The following is a 26,277-nucleotide window of genomic DNA, read 5'->3' as shown; positions in this document are numbered from 1 at the left end:
CCTGCACAAATGCAAATGTTGAAATAAGTATTCAGAGAGCTAGTTTACAAGAGAGGATTACAAGATTTCCTTAGTTAGATTCCTCTGCCTTTTATAGTTCTTCAATCATGTTTAATTGCAGCACTGAAGGGATTAATTGCATAGATCAAAAAATATTTGTAGAAGGAGCAGGATTGTCCAAAAGTGTCATAGCGGAGGCCTGTAGGGCCGTGGGCAGAGGCTGCCCACAACAAGTTAACGGGGAGTGGGTAGGTGGGGGTTAACAGGGGAGTGGTGGAAGGGCCAAAGGAAGAGGGGGAGGATGGAAGAGGAGGAGAGGACACAAGAAGAGAATCACTTGGTTGGAAGAAGAGAGCAGAAGAAGGAGCAGCAGGAAAAACAAGTGAGAGAGGAGGTGGGAAGGGGCATATTATTATGTTAAAGGGGAATAAGCAGGGAAATGGGTTGCATTGTCATGGCAGCGGATGCGGAGGGGGGGGGGGTCCTTGGAATTGGCATGGGGTGGGTATGGGAAGGCATGAGATTGATAGAGGCGTCCCCCCCTTTTGGTGATTAATGGTTATGGTGGGTATGTTGCCTCTTGGTTCTCACAGGGCAGAGTCCTTGCAGAGATGGTAGATGGGCTAGTCCTGGAATGGTTAGCAGGTCTCTGAGTCGGGAGGTAGGCGACTGTAGCCAAATCAGTGATATTGGGTCTCCCGAGTTGACTTACGGTGAGAGGCAATTGGGAAATTCGGTTTCCCGAGTAAGTTGGTGTGCGGCGGGGGGCAGTATGGATATATTTCTCTAAAATGGTGAGATGACAGACTTCTGGAGCTCTGAGGACTTCCCCTCTTCCTGGTTTAGGTTAAAGGGGTTGTCCCGTGATAGCAAGTGGGGTTAAACACTTCTGTATGGCCATATTAATGCATTTTGTAATATACATTGTGCATTAAATATGAGCCATACAGAAGTTATACACTTACCCCTCCGGTGCTGGCGTCCCCGTCTCCATGGCGCCGACCTCTGCAGCGCGAGCACGCCGGAGCCGGACAGAAGAGGGGAGACAGCGCAAGCGCGTCTAATCCAGGGAGAAGGCAGCTTTAGTCGGCGCCATGGAGACGGGGACGCCAGCACCGGAGGGGTAAGTGTATAACTTCTGTATGGCCAATATTTAATGCACGATGTATATTACAAAGTGCATTAATATGGCCATACAGAAGTGCTTAACCCCAGTTGCTATCACGGGACAACCCCTTTAAGTCAGGGTTAACGATGTGTCAAATTCTGTGTAAAGTTATGTTTGTAATAAAATGGCTACTGTGGCCAAATTATCTAAAAAATTAATCAGCATATATTGTTATTGTTGGGGGAGGAAGGATCTTTTAAAGGAAGGGTTATACTCGGGTCATGGCGGTATACGCAAGCTGGTCATGATCATCAAAGTGCAACAACTAATGGAAGTCTATGATATGCTTTTTTTGCCCTGGGCTGGGAAAGGGTTAAACAAGCAATAGAACTACACTAAACAGTCAGAGAACAGAAAGGAGCTGATTTCCTTATTAATGTGCATAGCGTGTCTTCTTAATTAATCTTGAGGTTGATGGATGAGCGAGGTTTATTCCTAGTAACAATCACAAGCTTAATTCTTATGTTTTGCTTTAATTTACATAAATTTGGACAAGCAGAAGTCGATCTCAGGTTGAGTGGAATGCCAGTCATATTTTTCAGCTGGAAAAGAACACTTTGTCAAAAAGTGCCCTTCGGCAATATTACAGCCGTGATCTCCAGTAGTAAGTAGTAATTCAGGAAGCAAAAGGTGCGTCCTACAAGGCTGCTGTGTTTGAAATAAGCCACCTGTTCAGAGCTTGCACAAATTCACGAAGATTTTGTATTTCATATACAACCAGAACAAAGAATAGCGCTTCCTCGAGCCTCGTGCATACGGCAGAGCAATGTGTATTGTGCACAGGGGCTCTTTGTCAGAATCAGTCTCCCTGAGGCCTCGGTCAGTCGGGCGTTTTTTCGCGCGATTTGCGCATGCGCATGCGTCCGGTGATTTTCTAGAACCATTGCTTTGCAATGGTATCAGACACATGAGCGCTTTTTATGCGCTCGTCCGATTAATTATAGAACAGAAATCGCAGATCGCACCTATCTGCGATCTGCGATTCCTGTTCTCTTCTCTATATGCGCTCAATGGGGCCGGCAGCAGCAGCGCCGACCCCATTGAGAACATATACTAGACAAAGCATTCTCCTCTATCACAGCTGTAGCAGAGAAGAATGATGTTTGCCCATTGAATTCAATGGAGTCGGCAATACAGCCGACTCCATTGAAAGCAATGGGCTGCCGGCGATCGCGGGCTGAATTTTCGGGAAGGGCTTAAAAATATAAGCCCTTCCCTGAAAATCATCCAAAACTGTGTAAAAAGTAAAAAAAAAATATACTCACCTTGTCCCGGCAGACGGAGTTCAGCTGCGGCCGGCCGGCAGTTCTCCTGAACTGCTGTGAGTAGTATTCAGCAGGCGGGGATTTAAAATCCCCGCCTGCTGAATGTGCTGCCTCTGATTGGTCACAGCCTCACCAATCAGAGGCAGCTCTCACTCACCCATTCATGAATTCATGAATGGGTGAGTGAGTGCTGCCTCTCATTGGCTCAGCACAGGGACCAATCAGGGGCAGCTCTCAGCTGAATGACAAATCGCGGCATGTTCTATTTCTGTGCAGGTATCGCAGAAGCCCGCACAGAAACGTCAGTAGTGACGGGCCAGCTCCGCTCTGCGCATGCGCTGGCTGGCCGTCAGCCAGCACACAGTGCAGAGAGGAGACGCCGGTAGTGGGTGAGCCGCAGGTCTCTGCAGGGGCGTGGGTCCGCATCCTGCTGCGAGGCGAATGCAGGCCGCCTAAGGTTGAGAAATTTCCACTGTAGGCAGGGTGGGAGCAAATATATAAAATTTTACATGCATTGGGGAGAAGAGAGTTATGCAGGGAGAGTCATATACTGTAAGGAAATAGTAAAGGGGGTATAGAAAATACTGTTAGGAAGGATATACACTCGAGAGGGGAGCGATATAGCAGGAGGATTTATATACTAGGGGGAAGCATAGGGCATGTTTACGCAGGGCAAATCTGCAGCTGAAAGTCTGCATCAAAGCTCAAATCATTTGGTGCAGAATTTTACATGGTTTTTAATAGAGATGAGCGAACGTACTCGTCCGATCTTGATACTCGTTCGAGTATTAGCGTGTTCGAGATGCTCGTTACTAGAGACGAGTACCACGCGATGTTCGAGTTACTTTCACTTTCATCTCTGAGACGATAGCACGCTTTTCTGGCCAATAGAAAGACAGGGAAGGCATTACAACTTCCCCCTGCGACGTTCAAGCCCTATACCACCCCCCTGCAGTGAGTGGCTGGCGAGATCAGGTGTCACCCGAGTATATAAATCGGCCCCTCCCGCGGCTCGCCACAGATGCATTCTCACAGAGATCAGGGAAAGTGCTGCTGGTACCGGAGCTGCTATAGGGAGAGCGTTAGGAGTGATTTTAGGCTTTAAGAACCCCAACGGTCCTTCTTAGGGCCACATCTGACCGTGTGCAGTACTGTTGAGGCTGCTTTTAGCAGTGTTGCACAATTTTTTTTTTTGTCTATCGGCCGTGCAGAGCATTGCGTCCGCAGTCTGCAGTCATTGTACAGAGTATAGGGCCAGTACTGGTGAGGCAGGGAAAGAGATATTCAGGCTATATAGGCAGTGGGCTTTTTCCAAAAAATTGGGGGAAAATACTATATTTGGGCTGCCTGTGACCGTCTTCAGTTTACTGCGTGTCTGCTGGGGGTAGTAGTCTCTGTTACATGATCGCCGTCATCCCGCCAGAGGGAAAGAGTATACATAATATTATACGCTGCCTACAGTATCTATCTGCTGGGGGTAGTAGTCATAATTAATACGCAGCTAAGCGTTACAGCAGGCTTGCGCAAAATTGTTTCCTGGATCTGCTGTCTCTGTTTCATGATTGCCGTCATCCCGCCAGAGGGAAACAGTATACATAATATTATACGCTGCCTACAGTATCTATCTGTTGGGGGTAGTAGTCCTAATTACTATGCAGCTAAGCGTTACAGCAGGCTTGCGCAAAATTGTTTCCTGGATCTGCTGTCTCTGTTACATCAGCGCTGTCATCCCGCCAGAGGGAAACAGTATACATAATATTATACGCGGCCTACAGTATCTGTCTGCTGTATCAGCTTAGCATTTTAAAAAAATAGAAGCAAAATACTTAAGGCCTACTACTGGCCTTTGGCCACTTGACTGCTTCTGCTCTGTGAATTCCACTAGCTCAGTCATACGCACCTACGTCTCACTACAGGCGTGCTCAAAATTGTTTCCTGGCTCTGCTGTGCGTTCCGTAAGGGAAGTCAGCCTCCAACCACAGGCCAATAAGCGGCACATTTAATTACAGCGTTCTGTTTATGCACTACTGTAATACAGCATACTGAGGGGTAGGGGTAGGCCTAGAGGACGTGGACGCGGGCGAGAACGCGGAGGCCCAAGTCAGGGTGTGGGCACAGGCCGGGCTCCTGATCCAGGTGTATCGCAGCCAACTGCTGCGGGATTAGGAGAGAGGCACGTTTCTGGCGTCCCCACATTCATCTCACAATTAATGGGTCCACGCGGTAGACCTTTATTAGAAAATGAGCAGTGTGAGCAGGTCCTGTCGTGGATGGCAGAAAGTGCATCCAGCAATCTATCGACCACCCAGAGTTCTACGCCGTCCACTGCTGCAACTCTGAATCCTCTGGCTGCTGCTACTCCTTCCTCCCAGCCTCCTCACTCCATTACAATGACATATTCTGAGGAGCAGGCAGACTCCCAGGAACTGTTCTCGGGCCCCTGCCCAGAATGGGCAGCAATGGTTCCGAGTCCTCTCCCACTGGAGGAGTTTGTCGCGATCGATGCCCAACTATTGGAAAGTTCCCGGGGTCCGGGGGATGAGGCTGGGGACTTCCGGCAACTGTCTCAAGAGCTTTCAGTGGGTGAGGAGGATGATGACGATGAGACACAGTTGTCTATCACTCAGGTAGTAGTAATTGGAGTAAGTACGAGGGAGGAGCGCACAGAGGATTCGGAGGAAGAGCAGCAGGACAATGAGGTGACTGACCCCACCTGGTTTGCTACGCCTACTGAGGACAGGTCTTCAGAGGGGGAGGCAAGTGCAGCAGCAGGGCAGGTTGGAAGAGGCAGTGCGGTGGCCAGGGGTAGAGGCAGGGCCAGACCGAATAATCCACCAACTGTTTCCCAAAGCGCCCCCTCGCGCCATGGCACCCTGCAGAGGCCAAGGTGCTCAAAGGTCTGGCAGTTTTTCACTGAGAGTGCAGACGACCGACGAACAGTGGTGTGCAACCTTTGTCGCGCCAAGATCAGCCGGGGAGCCACCACCACCAGCCTCACCACCACCAGCATGCGCAGACATATGATGGCCAAGCACCCCACAAGGTGGGACGAAGGCCGTTCACCGCCTCCAGTTTGCACCGCTGCCTCTCCCCCTGTGCCCCAACCTGCCACTGAGATCCAACCCCCCTCTCAGGACACAGGCACTACCGTCTCCTGGCCTGCACCCACACCCTCACCTCCGCTGTGCTCGGCCCCATCCACCAATGTCTCTCAGCGCACCATCCAGCAGTCGTTAGCGCAAGTGTTGGAGCGCAAGCACAAGTACGCCGCCACGCACCCGCATGCTCAAGCGTTAGACGTGCACATAGCCAAATTTATCAGCCTGGAGATGCTGCCGTATAGGGTTGTGGAAACGGAGGCTTTCAAAGGTATGATGGCGGCGGCGGCGCTACTCAGTTCCCAGTCGCCACTACTTTTCCCGATGTGCCGTCCCAGCCCTGCACGACCACGTCTCCCGCAACATTGTACGCGCCCTCACCAATTCGGTTACTGCCAAGGTCCACTTAACAACGCACACGTGGACAAGCACAGGCGGGCAGAGCCACTATATCTCCCTGACGGCACATTGGGTGAATTTAGTGGAGGCTGGGACAGAGTCAGAGCCTGGGACCGCTCACGTCCTACCCACCCCCAAAATTGCGGGCCCCAGCTCGGTGGTGGTATCTGCGGCGGTGTATGCTTCCTCCACTAAACCACCCTCCTCCTCCTCCTACGCAACCTCTGTCTCGCAATCAAGATGTGTCAGCAGCAGCACGTCGCCAGCAGTCGGTGTCGCGCGGCACGGAAGCACAGCGGTGGGCAAGCGTCAGCAGGCCGTGCTGAAACTACTCAGCTTAGGAGAGAAGAGGCCCACGGCCCACGAACTGCTGCAGGGTCTGACAGAGCAGACCGACCGCTGGCTTGCGCCGCTGAGCCTCCAACCGGGCATGGTCGTGTGTGACAACGGCCGTAACCTGGTGGCGGCTCTGCAGCTTGGCAGCCTCACGCACGTGCCATGCCTGGCCCAAGTCTTTAATTTGGTGGTTCAGCGCTTTCTGAAATGCTACCCACACTTGTCAGACCTGCTCGGACGCTGCCACCCTGTGCAACCTGCAACATCGGTTTCATCTGCCAGTGCACAGACTGCTGTGCGACGTGCCCACACGGTGGAACTCTACGCTCCACATGTTGGCCACGCTCTATGAGCAGCGTAGAGCTATAGTGGAATACCAACTCCAACATGGGTGGCGCAGTGGGAGTCAGCCTCCTCAATTCTTAACAGAAGAGTGGGCCTGGTTGGCAGACATCTGCCAGGTCCTTGGAAACTTTGAGGAGTCTACCCAGATGGTGAGCGGAAATGCTGCAATCATTAGCGTCACCATTCCTCTGCTATGCCTCTTGAGAAGTTCCCTGCAAAGCATAAAGGCAGACGCTTTGCGCTCGGAAACAGAGGCGGTGGAAGACAGTATGTCGCTGGATAGTCAGAGCACCCTCCTGTCTATATCTCAGCGCGTTGAGGAGGAGGAGCATGAGGAGGATGAGGAGGAGGGGGAAGAGACAGCTTGGCCCACTGCTGAGAGTACCCATGCTGCTTGCCTGTCATCTTTTCAGTGTGTATGGCCTGAGGAGGAGGAGGAGGAGGATCCTGAAAGTGATCTTCCTAGTGAGGACAGCCATGTGTTGCGTACAGGTACCCTGGCACACATGGCTGACTTCATGTTAGGATGCCTTTCTCGTGACCCTCGCGTTACACGCATTCTGGCCACTACGGATTACTGGGTGTACACACTGCTCGACCCACGGTATAAGGAGAACCTTTCCACTCTCATACCCGAAGAGGAAAGGCGTTCGAGAGTGATGCTATACCACAGGACCCTGGCGGACAAACTGATGGTAAAATTCCCATCCGACAGCGCTAGTGGCCGAAGGCGCAGTTCTGAGGGCCAGGTAGCAGGGGAGGCGCAGAGATCAGGCAGCATGTACAGCACAGGCAGGGGAACACTCTCTAAGGCCTTTGACAGCTTTCTGGCTCCCCAGCAACACTGTGTCACCGCTCCCCTGTCAAGGCTGAGTCAGCGGGAGCACTGTAAAAGGATGGTGAGGGAGTACGTAGCCGATTGCACGACCGTCCTCCGTGACGCCTCTGCCCCCTACAACTACTGGGTGTCGAAGCTGGACACGTGGCCTGAACTCGCGCTGTATGCCCTGGAGGTGCTTGCTTGTCCTGCGGCTAGCGTCTTGTCAGAGAGGGTGTTTAGTGCGGCTGGGGGAATCATCACAGATAAGCGTACCCGCCTGTCAACTGACAGTGCCGACAGGCTTACACTCATCAAGATGAACAAAGCCTGGATTTCCCCAGACTTCTCTTCTCCACCAGCGGACAGCAGCGATACCTAAACAATACGTAGGCTGCACCCGCGGATGGAAGCATTGTTCTCTATCACCATCAAAAACGTGGACCTTTTAGCTTCATCAATCTGTGTATAATATTCATCCTCCTCCGCCTCCTCCTGAAACCTGACGTAATCACTCCGAACGGGCAATTTTTCTTAGGCCCACAAGGCTCAGTCATATAATTTTTCTAAACAATTTTTATACGTTTCAATGCTCATTAAAGCGTTGAAACTTTCACCTGAACCAATTTTTATTTTAACTGGGCTGCCTCCAGGCCTAGTTACAAATTAAGCCACATTAACCAAAGCGATTAATGGGTTTCACCTGCCCTCTTGGTTGGGCATGGGCAATTTTTCTGACGTACATTAGTACTGTTGGTACACCAATTTTTTGGGGCCCTCGCCTACAGTGTAATCCAATTAATTTTTTGCCCACCTGCATTAAAGCTGACGTTACATCAGCTGTGCTGGGCACTGCAATGGGATATATTTATGTACCGCCGGTGGGTTCCAGGGAGCCACCCATGCTGTGGGTCCACAGGGAGTTGTAACTGCATGTGTCTACTTCTAAAGAACCCCAGTCTGACTGGGGCATGCAGTGTGGGCCGAAGCCCACCTGCATTTAATCGGACGTTACCTCAGCTGTGATGGGCACTGCAATGGGATACATTTATGTACAGCCGGTGTGTTCCAGGGAGCCACCCATGCTGTGGGTCCACAGGGAGTTGTAACTGCATGTGTCCACTTCTAAAGAACCCCAGTCTGACTGGGCCATGCAGTGTGGGCCGAAGCCCACCTGCATTAAACATGACATTACCTCAGCTGTGATGGGCAATGCAATGGGATATATTTATGTACCGCCGGTGGCTTCCTGGCACCCACCCATGCTGTGGGTCCACACGGACTTCACAATAGGGAGTTGTACCTGCCTGTGTCTATGAATTAAAAACCCCGGTCAGGTTGGGGCATGCAGTGTGGGCCGAAGCCCACCTGCATTTAATCGGACGTTACCTCAGCTGTGATGGGCACTGCAATGGGATACATTAATGTACAGCCGGTGGGTTCCAGGGAGCCACCCATGCTGTGGGTGCACACGGAATTCCCATTGCGGAGTTGTACCTGCCTGTGACTATTTATAAAAAAACGCGGTCTGACTGGGGCATGCAGACACCTTGACAGAATGAATAGTGTGTGGCACATAGGTTCCCCATTGCTATGCCCACGTGTGCAGCTCCTGATGGCGGTGGCACAGGATTATATTTCTCATTGCTTCTGTACAGCATTGTGGGCTATCGCCCCGCCCCTTTTAAAGAGGGTCGCTGCCTAGCCGTGCCAACCCTCTGCAGTGTGTGCCTGCGGTTCCTCCTCATGGCAGACGCACTTATAAATAGACATGAGGGTGGTGTGGCATGAGTGCAGCTGAAGGCTGCGCAGGGACACTTTGGTGTGCGCTGTGGACACTGCGTCGTGCGGGGGGGTTGGGCAGCATGCAACCCAGGAGAAGTGGCAGCGGAGTGTCATGCAGGCAGTGATTATGCTTTGTTGGAGGTAGTGTGGTGCTTAGCTAAGGTATGCATTGCTAATGAAGGCTTTTCAGAAGTAAAAGTTGTTGGGTGGAGGGGGGGCACTCTTGCCGCTATTGTGGCTTAATAGTGGGACCTGGGAACTTGAGATGCAGCCCAACATGTAGCCCCTCGCCTGCCCCATCCGTTGCTGTGTCGTTCCCATCACTTTCTTGAATTTCCCAGATTTTCACAAATGGAAACCTTAGCGAGCATCGGCGATATACAAAAATGCTCGAGTCGCCCATTGACTTCAATGGGGTTCGTTACTCTAAACGAACCCTCGAGCATCGCGATAATTTTGTCCCAAGTAACGAGCACCCGAGCATTTTGGTGCTCGCTCATCTCTAGTTTTTAACATGGACTTGGAAGTAGAATAATCCCTCTCATTAAAAGGAGCTGGACTTCGCAGAGTGTTCTGTGCTAAATTTAACATGCTGAAAATTTAAGGCCTCATGTCCATGGGGAAAATCAGGCCCGCCATGGATTCTTCATGCAGAATCCCGCAGCGGGTCCCTACTTTCCTGCGGACATGAGGCCTAAAAAGTAAGCATTACTTACCTGTCCGGTCGCTGTGGATCTGCCCCCCGTCGCGGCCGGATCTTCTTTCTTCGGCCCGGCTGATGTGCTCGGCATGCCGTCAGCGTGCTGCACGCATGTGCCGTGCACTCTTTTTTTTTTTTGAACTCTTGCTCTCCCGCACTTCCGCGCCGGAGAGCAGGAATTCAGCTGCGGGTGTGCCGCGGATCCGGACGGCTTCCATAGGCTTCAGTAGAAGCCTGCGGGAGACCCGCACTAGAATGGAGCATGCTGCGGGTGTTTTCCCGCACACGCAATCTGTGCCTCAGGGGAAAATGACATCTGCAGGTATTTAACTACCTGCGGGTGTCCAATGCATCCCTATGGGGCGCGGATCTCGCATGCGGGTGACCCGCTGCGGATCTGTCCCCGTGGACATGAGGCCTAAATCCTGCGCCGCATGTCAATTTCCACACAAGTTTTGTGTGGATTTTTGCATGTGAACGAGATTTTGAAAGTCTCATCCATTGTGCTGCTACTGTAAATGCAGTGAAATTTCCGTGTGGAGAGTCTGCATGAAAAATCCATGGAAAATCTGCCCTGTGTGAAGATGCCCATGTTATATAAATATATAGAAAGAAAAAGAAATTATAAAAGCTATTCAATTCATTGAATGTATATCTCAAAATTCCCTTAACCCCTCCATGTCGGGTGCCGAGCCCGCTACATACACTGCGGGTGTCAGCCATCTTTGACAGCGGACACCCACTGGCAACACTAAAACGCTGATTGTGGCTGTATATCCTTTAAATGTCACTGACTGTCAGTTCTGACTGGTATTTAAACAACCAGATTTGCATTTGGGGTAATGAACAGCCTACCCGCAGTGTGATCGCAGGGTGCCATTTGGTTGTCATGGCAGCCCAGGGCCTTCTGAAGGACCCCTGGGCTGCCATGGCTGACTGCCTCTCAAGGTGTAATCTAGAAAGAGATGAACCAGCTCACCAGCCCACTGCAGATCCACAGGAGAGCTCGGACTTCTTTTACCATCCAGATAAGCAAGCAATTTTGAAATGAATCCCAGCTCGTCCAGAGACCCAGAAAAATATTAAAAATCCACTTTATTTTATAAAAATTATAAAGTGAAAGATGACCATCACTATGAAAACCCTGATGCATTTCTGGCGCATAAGTACGCCCTGAGGCCAGCTTCACACAAGTGTAAGCGTATTTACACACGCCTTTGCATTGTGTTTTTGTGCGTATTTTTTTGCCGCACACATTATGAGTATGTGCTTGTGCAAAAAAAAACATGCAAGCATTTCCCATTGATTTCAATGGGTAATTAAATTGAACTAATGCTAGGTGCCCGTGAGTGCGATGCAAGGTTTCCAACTCCGAAGGATCGCTATTTTCCCCAAGTGAGTCAAAATCTGCAGTCAACAAAACCTAATGCTATAATATATGGCCCAATGTATGCAGACAGCCTCCTTATTATTGAGTTCAGGTGTCTCAGCAACATGCATTGTGAACAGGTGTATAAAGTCAAGCATACAGCCATGCAATTTCCTTAGGCAAACATTGCTAGTAGTATAGGTCATATCGTAGAGCAAAGAGACTTTAAATGTGGCAATATGTCTCCTTTGCCACAAGTCAACGCATGGCATGTAAAAGTAGACTGTCCTCTGTTGCACTACTACCACTACAGAGGTCCAAACTGCCTCTGAAAGTGACATCATGTTGCAGTCCAGTAGACATATTTGGGTGGTAAAGGATGCCTGGTGAGCTCCCTCTCCCGGAATATATAGTGTCTGCTGTCCAATCTGTTGAAGGAGTGATAACGGTTTGGGTTTGATTTTTGGGTTAGGTCCGTATTACTAGTAAAAGGTAATGTTAATTCTACAACATACAAAGACAAATTAGACAACTGTATACTTCTAATTTTGTAGCAAGAGTTTGGGTTATGCCAACATCACTTCCCCCTATGCATAAGGCAAGCATTAGGTATTTTAAAGCATGTTACAGCCGCCCCATGCTTGAGTAGGCGGGTCACTTAACTTTTTCCGCACATATGGGCATGTGCATTTGTGTGCAGCAAGCAAAGACGCACTGATTGAAATGACTAATTAGACTTAATGAGTGCCAAATATGAACTTTTTCCTGCGCAATTACGCCGTGTTTCATGCACGTCTTTGCACATTGCAAATGCATTTGCCTCCACCCCCACCCCCCATTGCCTTATACAAGGACTAGAGATGAGCGAACCTACTCGGCCACACCCCATTTTCGCCGGAGCGCCGCGATTTTCGAGTACTTCCGTACTCGGGCGAAAAGATTCGGGGGGGTTGCAGCGGGGAGTGGGGGGGGGGGAGGGAGAGAGAGAGGGCTCCCCCCTGTTCCCCGCTGCTACCCCCCGCTCCGCCACGCCTCCCCCCGGCGCCCCCCGAATCTTTTCACCCGAGTACGGAAGTACTCGAAAATCGCAGTGCTCGATCGATTAATTACTCAAAACGAGTATATTTGCTCATCTCTAGCAAGGACCTTTGGTACGCAAATACTCGTATGCAGAAAAATAAGACATATACATTTTTTTTTGTGAAACCGAAATGCATGCGCAAAATATGGGAATAAGAAGTAACCCATTGAAATCAATGGGTTCTATTCTCTGCACATTGTGCGCACAAATGTGTGACACTGGCTTAAGGACTGCTTCACATAGGCATAAGTGCATTTACGCTCGCTATCGCAAGATGTATATATTCTATGCGAGGCGCACAATCGCGAGCCATAGCGTTTATATTGGTGCTTTTTACTTTACTTTTTTGCACTGCTGCGACCACTTACATCGGCATGGTCCCAGCCGCCCCATGCTTGAGTATGCAGGGCAGCCTACTTAGTAGGTGGGTTAGCTGACTTGGTAAGTGGATCGGCTTACTTGATAGGCCCAGGTCTTCTCGTTTAACCATGAGTTCACTGAGTTTTAGGCAGACGGAGGCCTTCAATGCAAACCAATATAGAGCATGTCACTTTTTTCCCCACACTCGTGATGCGCACAGGAAAAAAACACATGTGAAGGTACTCCTTGAAATCAATGAGTTCTATTTGCTTTGCATTTGGCGCGCGGATTTTGCAGCCGCAAATGCACCTAAATGTAAGAAGCATGTAAAGACATTGGACGCCTTATCGTGCATGAACTGATATTTGGTAAGAGGGGGCAATGAAAACATTATAATATTGTTCATATATCATGGTTACTATGTGTTGTAAAATAAAAAGCGCCATAAACATAAGGAAGAATTATGGAGTGATATGTTGTTTCTGACAAGTTTCAAGTGCTAAAAGAGTATTAGATTACATGGAAATCACTTATTTCCACCAAATCTGCTTTGGCTTATTTACTTGGGAAAGCTAATAAATCATACAGAATACTTCTTTGCATTCAGAATACTAAGCATCTCATCGGCCCCATCCCTGATGAATGCATCGCTTTTCTGTCTGTCCGTGTAACATGTATCATGTTGGTTGTAGAAATCTGCTGTAAGAGGATCAGCAGTGGAATTTCACCGGGTTCATTTGAGCTGAATAGGAATGGAGAACATCTTATAATTCTTGTTTTCAAAGCCTTAGAGAATCAACTTGCACATTTTATGGGAAAAACAACATAAAAAGAAACTGAAAGTTTGCAAAAAAGCATGAAAAATGTGATGGAAATTTAAGTGCATTTCCAACTACTTGAATAATAAAGACTAGAGATGAGCGAACGTACTCGTCCGAGCTTGATACTCGTTCGAGTATTAGCGTGTTCGAGATGCTCGTTACTAGAGGCGAGCACCACGCGATGTTCGAGTTACTTTCACTTTCATCTCTGAGACGTTAGCGCGCTTTTCTGGCCAATAGAAAGACAGGGAAGGCATTACAACTTCCCCCTGCGACGTTCAAGCCCTATACCACCCCCCTGCAGTGAGTGGCTGGCGAGATCAGGTGTCACCCGAGTATATAAATCGGCCCCTCCCGCGGCTCGCCACAGATGCATTCTGACAGAGATCAGGGAAAGTGCTGCTGGTGCCGGAGCTGCTATAGGGAGAGCGTTAGGAGTGATTTTAGGCTTCAAGAACCCCAACGATCCTTCTTAGGGCCACATCTGACCGTGTGCAGTACTGTTGAGGCTGCTTTTAGCAGCGCTGCACAATTATTTTTTTTTGTCTATCGGCCGTGCAGAGCATTGCGTCCGCAGTCTGCAGTCATTGTACAGAGTATAGGGCCAGTACTGGTGAGGCAGGGAAAGAAATATTCAGGCTATATAGGCAGTGGGCTTTTTCCATAAAATTGGGGAAAAATACTATATTTGAGCTGCCTGTGATCGTCTTCCGTTTACTGCGTGTCTGCTGGGGGTAGTAGTCCTAATTAATACGCAGCTAAGCGTTACAACAGGCTTGCGCAAAACTGTTTCCTGGATCTGCTGTCTCTGTTACATCAGCGCCGTCATCCCGCCAGAGGGAAACAGTATACATAATATTATACGCTGCCTACAGTATCTATCTGCTGGGGGTAGTAGTCCTAATTAATACGCAGCTAAGCGTTACAGCAGCCTTGCGCAAAATTATTTCCTGGATCTGGTGTCTCTGTTACATGATCGCCGTCATCCCGCCAGAGGGAAACAGTATACATAATATTATACGCTGCCTACAGTATCTATCTGCTGGGGGTAGTTGTCCTAATTAATACGCAGCTAAGCGTTACAGCAGCCTTGCGCAAAATTGTTTCCTGGATCTGCTGTGCGTTCCGTAAGGGAAGTCAGCCTCCAACCACAGGCCAATAAGCGGCACATTTAATTACAGCGTTCTGTTTCTGCACTACTGGTAATACAGCATGCTGAGGGGTAGGGGTAGGCCTAGAGGACATGGATGCGGGCGAGGACGCGGAGGCCCAAGTCAGGGTGTGGGCACAGGCCGAGCTCCTGATCCAGGTGTATCGCAGCCGACTGCTGCGGGATTAGGAGAGAGGCATGTTTCTGGCGTCCCCACGTTCATTTCACAATTAATGGGTCCACACGGTAGACCTTTATTAGAAAATGAGCAGTGTGAGCAGGTCCTGTCGTGGATGGCAGAAAGTGCATCCAGCAATCTATCGACCACCCAGAATTCTGCGCCCACTGCTGCAACTCTGAATCCTCTGGCTGCTGCTCCTCCTTCCTCCCAGCCTCCTCACTCCATTACAATGACACATTCTGAGGAGCAGGCAGACTCCCAGGAACTGTTCCCGGGCCCCTGCCCAGAATGGCCAGCAATGGTTCCTCTCCCACCGGAGGAGTTTGTCGTGACCGATGCCCAACCTTTGGAAAGTTCCCCGGGTCCGGGGGATGAGGCTGGGGACTTCCGGCAACTGTCTCAAGAGCTTTCAGTGGGTGAGGAGGACGATGACGATGAGACACAGTTGTCTATCACTCAGGTAGTAGTAATTGGAGTAAGTCCGAGGGAGAAGCGCACAGAGGATTCGGAGGAAGAGCAGCAGGACGATGAGGTGACTGACCCCACCTGGTTTGCAACGCCTACTGAGGATAGGTCTTCAGAGGGGGAAGCAAGTGCAGCAGCAGGTCAGGTTGGAAGAGGCAGTGCGGTGGCCAGGGGTAGAGGCAGGGCCAGACCGAATAATCCACCAACTGTTTCCCAAAGCGCCCCCTCGCGCCATGCCACCCTGCAGAGTCCGAGGTGCTCAAAGGTCTGGCAGTTTTTCACTGAGAGTGCAGACGACCGACGAACAGTGGTGTGCAACCTTTGTTGCGCCAAGATCAGCCGGGGAGCCACCACCACCAGCATGCGCAGACATATGATGGCCAAGCACCCCACAAGGTGGGACAAAGGCCGTTCACCGCCTCCGGTTTGCACCGCTGCCTCTTCCCCTGTGCCCCAACCTGCCACTGAGATCCAACCCCCCTCTCAGGACACAGGCACTACCGTCTCCTGGCCTGCACCCACACCCTCACCTCCGCTGTGCTCGGCCCCATCCACCAATGTCTCTCAGCGCACCGTCCAGCCGTCGCTAGCACAAGTGTTGGAGCGCAAGCGCAAGTATGCCGCCACGCACCCGCACGCTTAAGCATTAAACGTGCACATAGCCAAATTTATCAGCCTGGAGATGCTGCCGTATAGGGTTGTGGAAACGAGGCTTTCAAAGGTATGATGGTGGCCGCGGCCCCGCACTACTCAGTTCCCAGTCGCCACTACTTTTCCCGATGTGCCGTCCCAGCCCTGCACGACCACGTCTCCCGCAACATTGTACGCGCCCTCACCAATGCAGTTACTACCAAGGTCCACTGAACAACGGACACGTGGACAAGCACAGATGGGCAGGGCCACTATATCTCCCTGACGGCACATTGGGTGAATTTAGTGGAGGCTGGGACAGAGTCAGAGCCTGGGACCGCTCACGTCCTACCCACCCCCAAAATTGCGGGCCCCAGCTCGGTGGTGGTATCTGCGGCGGTGTATGCTTCCTCCACTAAACCACCTTCCTCCTCCTCCTCCTCCTCCTCCTCCTCCTCCTACGCAACCTCTGTCTCGCAATCAAGATGTGTCAGCAGCAGCACGTCGCCAGCAGTCGGTGTCGCGCGTGGTGGCAGCACAGCGGTGGGCAAGCGTCAGCAGGCCGTGCTGAAACTACTCAGCTTAGGAGAGAAGAGGCACACGGCCCACGAACTGCTGCAGGGTCTGACAGAGCAGACCGACCACTGGCTTGCGCCGCTGAGCCTTCAACCGGGCATGGTCGTCTGTGACAACGGCCGTAACCTGGTGGCGGCTCTGCAGCTCGGCAGCCTCACGCACGTGCCATGCCTGGCCCACGTCTTTAATTTGGTGGTTCAGCGCTTTCTGAAAAGCTACCCACGCTTGTCAGACCTGCTCGGAAAGGTGCGCCGGCTCTGCGCACATTTCCGTAAGTCCCACCCGGACGCTGCCACCCTGCGCACCCTGCAACATCGGTTTCATCTGCCAGTGCACCGACTGCTGTGCGACGTGCCCACACGGTGGAACTCTACGCTCCACATGTTGGCCAGGCTCTATGAGCAGCATAGAGCTGTAGTGGAATACCAACTCCAACATGGGCGGCGCAGTGGGAGTCAGCCTCCTCAATTCTTTACAAAAGAGTGGGCCTGGTTGGCAGACATCTGCCAGGTCCTTGGAAACTTTGAGGAGTCTACCCAGATGGTGAGCGGCGATGCTGCAATCATTAGCGTCACCATTCCTCTGCTATGCCTCTTGAGAAGTTCCCTGCAAAGCATAAAGGCAGACGCTTTGCGCTCGGAAACAGAGGCGGTGGAAGACAGTATGTCGCTGGATAGTCAGAGCACCCTCCTGTCTATATCTCAGCGCGTTGAGGAGGAGGAGGAGGAGGGGGAGGAGGATGAGGAGGAGGGGAAAGAGACAGCTTGGCCCACTGCTGAGGGTACCCATGCTGCTTGCCTGTCATCCTTTCAGCGTGTATGGCCTGAGGAGGAGGAGTATCCTGAAAGTGATCTTCCTAGTGAGGACAGCCATGTGTTGTGTACAGGTACCCTGGCACACATGGCTGACTTCATGTTAGGATGCCTTTCTCGTGACCCTCGCGTTACACGCATTCTGGCCACTACGGATTACTGGGTGTACACACTGCTCGACCCACGCTATAAGGAGAACCTTTCCACTCTCATACCCGAAGAGGAAAGGGGTTCGAGAGTGATGCTATACCACAGGACCCTGGCGGACAAACTGATGGTAAAGTTCCCATCCGACAGCGCTAGTGGCCGAAGGCGCAGTTCTGAGGGCCAGGTAGCAGGGGAGGCGCAGAGATCAGGCAGCATGTACAGCACAGGCAGGGGAACACTCTCTAAGGCCTTTGACAGCTTTCTGGCTCCCCAGCAAGACTGTGTCACCGCTCCCCAGTCAAGACTGAGTCGGCAAGAGCACTGTAAAAGGATGGTGAGGGAGTACGTAGCCGATCGCACGACTGTCCTCCGTGACGCCTCTGCCCCCTACAACTACTGGGTGTCGAAGCTGGACACGTGGCCTGAACTCGCGCTGTATGCCCTGGAGGTGCTTGCTTGTCCTGCGGCTAGCGTCTTGTCAGAGAGGGTGTTTAGTGCGGCTGGGGGAATCATCACAGATAAGCGTACCCGCCTGTCAACTGACAGTGCCGACAGGCTTACACTCATCAAGATGAACAAAGCCTGGATTTCCCCAGACTTCTCTTCTCCACCAGCGGACAGCAGCGATACCTAAACAATACGTAGGCTGCACCCGCGGATGGAAGCATTGTTCTCTATCACCATCAAAAACGTGGACCTTTTAGCTTCATCAATCTGTGTATAATATTCATCCTCCTCCTCCTGCTCCTCCTCCTGAAACCTGACGTAATCACGCCGAACGGGCAATTTTTCTTAGGCCCACAAGGCTCAGTCATATAATTTTTGTAAACAATTTTTATACGTTTCAATGCTCATTAAAGCGTTGAAACTTTCACCTGAACCAATTTTTATTTTAACTGGGCTGCCTCCAGGCCTAGTTACAAATTAAGCCACATTAACCAAAGCGATTAATGGGTTTCACCTGCCCTCTTGGTTGGGCATGGGCAATTTTTCTGACGTACATTAGTACTGTTGGTACACCAATTTTTTGAGGCCCTCGCCTACAGTGTAATCCAATTAATTTTTTGCCCACCTGCATTAAAGCTGACGTTACATCAGCTGTGATGGGCACTGCAATGGGATACATTTATGTACAGCCGGTGGGTTCCAGGGAGCCACCCATGCTGTCGGTCCACACGGAGTTGTAACTGCATGTGTCCACTTCTAAAGAACCCCAGTCTGACTGGGGCATGCAGTGTGGGCCGAAGCCCACCTGCATTAAACATGACATTGCCTCAGCTGTGCTGGGCACTGCAATGGGATATATTTATGTACCGTCGGTGGGTTCCAGGGAGCCACCCATGCTGTCGGTCCACACGGAGTTGTAACTGCATGTGTCCACTTCTAAAGAACCCCAGTCTGACTGGGGCATGCAGTGTGGGCCGAAGCCCACCTGCATTAAACATGACATTACCTCAGCTGTGCTGGGCACTGCAATGGGATGTATTTATGTACCGTCGGTGGGTTCCAGGGAGCCACCCATGCTGTCGGTCCACAGGGAGTTGTAACTGCATGTGTCCACTTCTAAAGAACCCCAGTCTGACTGGGGCATGCAGTGGGGGCCGAAGCCCACCTGCATTAAACATGACATTACCTCAGCTGTGATGGGCAATGTAATGGGATATATTTATGTACCGCCGGTGGATTCCTGGCACCCACCCATGCTGTCGGTCCACAGGGACTTCACAATAGGGAGTTGTACCTGCCTGTGTCTATGAATTAAAAACCCCGGTCAGGTTGGGGCATGCAGTGTGGGCCAAAGCCCACCTGCATTTAATCGGACGTTACCTCAACCGTGATGGGCACTGCAATGGGATACATTTATGTACAGCCGGTGGGTTCCAGGGAGCCACCCATGCTGTGGGTGCACACGGAATTCCTATTGCGGAGTTGTACCTGCCTGTGACTATTTATTAAAAACCGCGGTCTGACTGGGGCATGCAGACACCTTGACAGAATGAATAGTGTGTGGCACATAGGTTCCCCATTGCTATGCCCACGTGTGCAGCTCCTGATGGCGGTGGCACAGGATTATATTTCTCATTGCTTCTGTACAGCATTGTGGGCTATCGCCCCGCCCCTTTTAAAGAGGGTCGCTGCCTAGCCGTGCCAACCCTCTGCAGTGTGTGCTTGCCGTTCCTCCTCATGGCAGACGCACTTATAAATAGACATGAGGGTGGTGTGGCTATGAGGCCAGCGTGTGGCATAAGTGCAGCTGAAGGCTGCGCAGGGACACTTTGGTGTGCGCTGTGGACACTGCGTTGTGCGGGGGGGGGGGGGGGGGGGGTTGGGCAGCATGTAACCCAGGAGAAGTGGCAGCGGAGTGTCATGCAGGCAGTGATTGTGCTTTGTTGGAGGTAGTGTGGTGCTTTGCTAAGGTATGCATTGCTAATGAAGGCTTTTCAGAAGTAAAAGTTGTTGGGAGGGGGGGGCCCACTCTTGCCGCTATTGTGGCTTAATAGTGGGACCTGTGAACTTGAGATGCAGCCCAACATGTAGCCCCTCGACTGCCCCATCAGTTGCTGTGTCGTTCCCATCACTTTCTTGAATTGCCCAGATTTTTACAAATGGAAACCTTAGCGAGCATCGGCGATATACAAAAATGCTCGAGTCGCCCATTGACTTCAATGGGGTTCGTTACTCGAAATGAACCCTCGAGTATTGCGAAAATTTCGTCCCGAGTAACGAGTACCCGAGCATTTTGGTGCTCGCTCATCTCTAATAAAGACGCTTCATTAAAAGCCAAATTCATATATATCTTTGCAAGCACTTATGTTTTTCAATTATGTTGAATTCTAGGTAGTTTCCTAGGGCTCTTTTACATATATATATATATATATATATATATATATACACACACACATATATATATATGATGCCTCGATGCAAAAAATCTTTGTTGAGTCAATTTACCAGACACCAAAAGAATGTACTTACTGATAAGAGATAAAATGAAAATAGTTCCCCAAGGGAAGCCTGTCTTTTGCAAGATGAGATTCAATATGCATCCTAGAGAGTAACTGAATCTTCTTCACAGGGAGGACCTTTAGATAGATTCAGACACCACACTAAGAGATCTGAATTAACATAACAAACAGAGATTTGTATAATTGCTGATAGAGAAATAAATCCTTCCCAGCGTGCTGAAGAGTCTTTCAAGGGGAGGGAACTTATGCCTCAGTGCTGATGGGGAAAGGCACACCTCCCAGTGTGCTGAAGAGTCTTCTGAGGTAAGGAAACTATGACTCAGTGCTGATGGGGAAAGGCACACCTCTCAGTGTGCTGAAGAGTCTTCTGAGGTAAGGAAACTATGACTCAGTGCTGATGGAGAAAGGCACACCTCAGTAAATGAAAATTACAGAATACAACAACAATATATACATAAGAAAGAAAATAACCCAAAGCCGACGCCAACGCAAACCGTTGCCGTATGCGCCCTGTAAACCAAAACCATACATATTATATATCAAAATTTCCAAAACAAAATGAGGAACCCGTTGACATACTTTATTTTAGCGTAAATATACTAATGAAAAAAAATAAATAAATATGTGTTAAAAAAAATTATTTTTTTTAGCTTTTTACTCCCAATAAAACTAAAAAATGGGGAAAAGGTCAGTGTAAAAGATATTTTAAAAAATAGCCCTATATGTCACGGGAAAAAAAAACAGCAAAAATAATTTTGGTAGCTGAAGGAAAAAAAATAGGACAGTAAAACCACCACATGGATAAAATTCCTAAAAAGTGTCTAGTCCTCAAGGGATTAAAAGAGATTGCAAGTCTCCTGAGATGTTTCTACAAATGTGGTGGCCATTTTCCTAACTGAGAGGTCGGTGATCCGCAGGAGAGTAACCCCAACTTGCTTATAGTGTAATAGATTTCTCAAAACAAAGTGTACGAAATATATAAGCAATAAAATATAGCTTCTTCCGGCAGAACAAGTTGTGCTGACATGAGACCACCAGTCTGGATTCTTTATCTCCCCAGCATAGGACATTCTGTTTCGATCTAGGCCTTTCGAACTGTTATTGCATATCAGGAAAATGACAATGATATGACCGAGGCAGAGACATACAAGATGGAAGATGTATATAAAATGGATTTCATTAGGCAACAAAAAATAGTTTTTTTATGTCTGGAAAATCAGTGATATTTTCATATTATTTGGATAACAAACAAATGCTTATTAACAATTATTGAGCCAAAACTTTGATTGTCACATTGCTGACTAAGATTATATGTACAGTGCAGGTTCATGATTATACATGTACACTAATTATTTTGTTTTCTCACATCTTTGGCAACAACTGCAAAAATGAATGCAGCCTACAAAACATATTTTGGGATGGCTGTGGGTGATCAAGATAAGTCATGGCACCTTACTGCAGCTGTGAAAATTGCAAGAAAACTCTTGAAAGTTGGTTCAGAGGTGAAAATCAGAGCCATGAAGTTTGTGATACCAAGAATTTGGCGGGAGCCAACTGATTATTCCACCAACTGCTTTTTCTGCATGGTAGATCCCTCCAAACGTCGAAGTGGAAAAAATGCAGTTGCTGTGACATATTCAAACATTCCTTCATCTATGGTCCACATTGCTCTGACCTCCCCATTCTAACGCCTCCACAGAGCATGCATAGCGTGCAGACATGTTTAGAAAACATCAGCTTAGACAGTGAAGATGCAACTGATCCTTTCCATGAAGATGACAGAAGACCATAGTACCCAAACCAGAAGGATGTTAATGGTTTGGCAAGAGATCTTAGTCTTACAAAAGCTAAAGAAGAAATTCTGAGATCCAGGCTGAAGCAGTGGAACTTGCTGGATAATACCATGCAAGTTACAAGAAAGGAAGTGAGTAATAACATCTGAGAGGCAGATGAGAATATCTGATCGTCAATGGGGAGGTTAAAGTTGCCCAAGATGAGGGTTTGAATTTCACAGGATAAGGTGATTCTGGGTGAGATGTGAGTTCACCTTGTCAGCTGTCTGTACAAGGATTTAGTCTGCCAGTCTCTTCTATAATTTCTGCACAGTGTCCCTGACCAAAGCCAAGTGTGTCTTTCCAAAGTATCAAGCAATTTTTCTTCATCTTTTGAAAGCACTAGAAGCAAACCCATTCACCTGTTTTTTGGTCTTTTTCCATGTAATTTTTTGACCCAAATACACTTTAGAATTCCATTTTGCTTGCTTGCTTTATTTATTCTCAACTTGTCTGAGCATACAGATTCAATGGCAACAGATAAATCTTCCAAATATCTAAACTGCTGATACTATCTGGACCTGCTTTTCTGGCTTGCTATCTTCTGCTTCAGTAAGCATAGTGCTCTCCTGAAACCATTATAAAGCCTCTCATTACCATTTTGTCCTTCTTGCAGCCTAAATAGGCCTTGGCTACTACTTTTTCTCATGCAGGTTCAAATTAGCCTATACTAACCAACTCATGAAAAATCACCAATGAATGACTGTAGCACAGCCTATTATTGACCTTGGGGATCATTCTCTGGCTGTGATCTGGTCAATGCCAGTAAATGCTGTAGAAACATTTTCTTGAGGGTTTTCAAAGAAGGACAACAAAATTAATAAGCAGAATGGGAGGACTGGAATACCCAGAGAGGTTAACGAAATTGGGATTATTCATACTGTAAAAAAGAGGGGGGGGGGGCAATAATGGGGGGGCCAATTAACTATGTATAAATATATTAGGGGACAATACAGGGATCTCTCCTATGATCTGTTTATACCCACAACTACGACGGTAACAAGAGGGCATCCTCTACGTCTAGAAGAAAGCAGGTTTCATCACCAACATAGAAGGTGATGTACTTTACTGTAAGAGCAGTGAGACTGTGGAACTCTCTGCCTGAGGTGATGGCAAAATCCATAGAGGAGTTTAAGAGGGGACTAGATGTCTTTCTAGAGCACTATAATATTACAGGATATACATATTGTTAATTAACGGGGTTGTTAATCTGGATCTTGGAGTCAGGTAGGAACTTTTAAAACGTTGATCCAGGGATTAATCTGACTGCCATTGTGGAGATGGGAAGGAATTTTTCCCCCCCATGGACTAAATTGGCTTCTGCATCATTGTTTTTTTTGTGTTTCTCTAGATCAACGGGGGGTGGGGTGGGTCGGGGGGATGGGAGGTGGAAGCATGCTGAACTAGATGGACATTGTCTCCCTTCAGAATAACATACTATGTTACTATGTATAGTATAGCTTCCACCAACTCTAATGTACTATTTATGTTGAGGTATTTCAAGCACAACAAAAAATAACCAATTGAAAGAGTGTAAAAGTCATTCATAGAAAGCAGTGCACTTACTAGATCAGTTTATCACCACTTCAGAAAATGGCAGCCAGAAAGCATTGTATCAAAATATCAAACAGTTTCGTCTTTTTTCATTTCTACAGTATATTACCAAAAAATATATATTGGGCACAGGCTGCACACACACAAAAATAGTGCTGGTACATTTCTTAGTCAAAAGTCTTGCTTTATTATTTTCACTTTCTTGAAGAGCAGGTCTAAGACTCTCCATTCACTGTTATTTTTCACCAATGATCCTGAAACCACCAATTATAGCTCTCCTTGCTCAAAAAAGAGCCCTACATATGATAACAGAGTCATTTTGATTAGATAGTTATGGATGTGCCTAATTTTCACTTTTAAAACTAAGCATGGCCAGTCACTAGCTTAGGTCATTCCCTGGGCTGCTCACCCTACTCTATGCAGACATTAATGCCAATTGTAAAAAGTATATATCGTATGGTATGCTTTTTTTTAAATTGGCATTTAGTTATAACGTAACAACGAGAATAATAGAAATAATGGCACATTGCATTACAATATGTAAACTGTGTGAGCTTGTACATAAACCTGTAATATTCTAGCGGTTACATCTTCCAGTTACCTATATTCCATTGTCAGAACATACATTTAAAATAAATTACAAGACATGAAATAGAGGAAGGAAAAAGAAAGAAAAAAAGGGATGTATTTATATACCTTACATAACATCCTAAATGTATCTCAAACATCCTAAAACGTAATTTTGGACTCAGGACTCTCCACTCTTGTCTAGATGTCGGTCACATTCAAAATATAGGGGGGCCTGGCCTAATGCAGGGAGAGAGAGGTCGCAAGATGCCATTGCTCCTGATAAACCCACAGAAAACTCTGGGAATACCTGAATACCGCAGCACCCAAAGGTACCCCAGAGCTCCAGGTGCAGACATTCCAGCCTCCTTCACCTTTGGAAAGCACTGCGGGGACAGAGACTATTGCTGGGCCGCAGCGCTGACCTGCTGCTTGCCGTGGGTGGCTGAAGCCTCAGGGCTGCCGGTTGGGAGCTGCTTCGGAGAGAACCCAGGCCCAACTTCTGCTCACCAGTTCACAGAGAGCGGGGCTCCTGGCACGTCGCTCCTGACGGATTGCCTTGGGCAGAACCGGAGCAGCTGCCTGCAGAGCCATCGGGGACAAAGATCTGGGGCCCAACCCTGTTCCTCCCCTCCTCCCTTCCTTCTTGGAGCACCGCTGGCTGCGGCGCTGTAGAGAGGAAATCCCTTCACGGGGTTTCTGCACTGCAGCACAGCGCTCTGCCGGCCATGTCACCTGCTGGGAGCAGAGGGTGAGTAGCAGTCCTCCACACATCTGGGACTGCAGTCACGGGCCTTGGGAGCCGCCATTTTAATGCTGCTGGGCTTAATATTTAAAGCGCCCGCCATCTTGCTAAATTGGGAGAGCAGGGGATTGCCCCTCCCCCTTGTTGCAATCAATAACAGTTGCTGCTGGAGAGCAGAACAGCATAGAGGTCTGACAGTAGCTGCTTCTGTGCAGGGCAGAGGCAGAAGGAGCCCTGCTGCAGCCTGATTATTATTGTGAAAAGGAAGCTGCCACAATATAAATCGCCACCAAATCTTCAAAGGGGAAAATATATGTAGAGGTGGTGCCTTAGGTTAAGAGTTTAATTTGTTCCGTGACAGAGCTCTTAACCCAAAACACTCTTATCTCAAAACCAGTTTCCCTATTGAAATGAATGAAAAAGCCATTAATCCGTTCCGGATCGTGAAGCTCTCCCACTGATTTCAGTGGGGATGGCGTTGCCCCATTGAAAGCAATAGTACGCCAGCATCCTTTAAGTATAAGCCCTTCCCTGAAGTCATCCCTAGCTGTAGTAATAAAAAATACATAAAATATATACTCACCTGTCTGCCAGAGCTCAGGTGCGTCTAGCCGCCGCTTGTTCTCCCTGCACTGCTCTGAAGCTTTTCAGGAGGCGGGGATTAAAAATGCAGGGAGAACAAGCGGCGGCTAGACACGCCTGAGCCCCGGCAGCGGCAGACAGGTAAGTATATATTTTTTACTACAGCTAGGGAGGACATTTCAGGGAAGGGCTTATATTTAAAGCCCTTCCCCCAAAATCACTGCAGGGGTTGTCAGCAAGCCATTGCTTTCAATGGGGCCACCCACAGCAGTGGCAGCACCATTGAGAGCAAGGCTCTTAACCCAAGTTTTTGCTCTTAAGTCAAAGCAAAAATTCAGGAGAGAGCCTGCTCTCAAGTCAAAAAGCTTGTAAGTTGAGGCACTCAACCCAAGGTATCACTATATATATATATATATATATATATATAGCATATATATATACTATATATATACTGCATATATATATATATATATATATATATATATATATATATATATATATATACAGCAAAAGCCACATAGAGCAG

This window comes from Eleutherodactylus coqui, chromosome 7, assembly GCF_035609145.1.
Source record: "Eleutherodactylus coqui strain aEleCoq1 chromosome 7, aEleCoq1.hap1, whole genome shotgun sequence".
NCBI classification, from domain to species: Eukaryota; Metazoa; Chordata; class Amphibia; order Anura; family Eleutherodactylidae; genus Eleutherodactylus; species Eleutherodactylus coqui.
This window is presented reverse-complemented; position numbering follows the sequence as displayed.